This window comes from Saccopteryx leptura, chromosome 1 (genome assembly GCF_036850995.1).
Source record: "Saccopteryx leptura isolate mSacLep1 chromosome 1, mSacLep1_pri_phased_curated, whole genome shotgun sequence".
NCBI classification, from domain to species: Eukaryota; Metazoa; Chordata; class Mammalia; order Chiroptera; family Emballonuridae; genus Saccopteryx; species Saccopteryx leptura.
The window spans coordinates 318,846,011-318,847,401 of NC_089503.1; the positions used below are offsets into that span (position 1 = coordinate 318,846,011).

Here is a 1,391-nt window from a genome sequence, read left to right on the forward strand (position 1 = left end):
AAGTACCGTTGGACCTTTGGACCCCACTATGACCGGCTCTGTGCCTCAGTGCGGGGTCATCAGCCTGCACATGGCGAATCCCACCCTCTCTTGGCACCTAGTCCTACCCTGGGCTTGCCATAGGGGCTGAAATGTGTCCTGCCCTGGGCTATTTTTTTTTTCTTCTGAAGCTGGAAACGGGGAGAGACAGTCAGACAGACTTTCTGCCCCTCCGGGGCGTCGCTCTGTTGCGACCAGAGCCACTCTAGCGCCTGAGGCAGAGGCCAAGGAGCCATCCCCAGCGCCCGGGCCATCCTTGCTCCAATGGAGCCTTGCTGCAGGAGGGGAAGAGAGAGACAGAGAGGAAGGAGAGGGGGAGGGGTGGAGAAGCAGATGGGCGCTTCTCCTGTGTGCCCTGGCCGGGAATCGAACCCGGGACTCCCGCACACCAGGCCGACGCTCTACCACTGAGCCAACCAGCCAGGGCCCACTGGGCTATTTTTTCCAGGAAGGCCAAGTCAAGTCCCAGGGCCATCCTGGTTCCACCAGCTTTGTTTCTTTGTCTGTGGCTCACTGTCCTCACTGTGAGGCAGGGAGTGTCTCTCCACTCTAAACGCCAAACCAGGGAGCTAGAACCCATTTCTGTATCTCCGCATGCTGGACTCTCTCATTCTTCCCTGTGAGGCCCCTTGCAAAGTGTCCTCATTTCCAGCCTCTTCTCGTCGCCGCTCCCCGTAAACCCTCAAAAGCTCACCTGACCCTGCTTTGCCAGGGCGCCCTTCATACTCATGCTCAGGCCCTGCCCCCTCACCCTCCTCACCTTCACCCACTGTGAGGGGCAGAAGGCCAGCCCCCCACGCTGGTCACAAACCACGGAGCAAAGACGGATGGAAACGTTAATGGGGTTAAAACCTCTGTTTGAGGCATAGGAACATACCTTCTGTGAATCATCCTCACCTGCGCCCTCAGGCCAGTGAAGCCCAGTGCTTGGATGTGACAACTAACACCTGTTTGTTGAGCTCCTAATGTGCTGGGCACTAGGGATGGATGGGCACTCTGCCAGCAAACACTGGATCCCGGTGCGGGGACTGCAGCACCCCGCCCCAAGACCCACCGCCTTTGCGGCCTGCTGCCCGGCCTCCAGACAGGGAGGAGCGGCAGGCTGCGTGATCACTCATTTTTATTAAGGGCCTGAGATGCACTGAGGGACATTCCAGCAGCAGAGAGAGCTGGTGTTAAAGCGTTATAGGAGCGTCCTCCTCCACACTCACGGTCCATCTGTCACCAGTCCTGGAGATAACGTGGCAGCAAGATGTATTTCGTTAGGGGGGACGCGGTCTTCAGGCAGATTAAAACCCCTCACCCAGCACCCTGCAACGCAGGGATGTGGGGGCCTCAGAGGAGCTGTGCTG

The 1,391-nt window shown here is 58.5% G+C and overlaps 1 non-coding gene across 1 annotated transcript; it reads right to left on the reverse strand.

Annotated features, from left to right (window-relative positions):
• Positions 1-390: 390 nt before the first annotated feature.
• On the reverse strand, positions 391-466 carry TRNAT-GGU (transfer RNA threonine (anticodon GGU)). The gene has a single exon. It is a non-coding gene; the product is annotated as a tRNA-Thr (tRNA).
• Positions 467-1,391: the final 925 nt, after the last annotated feature.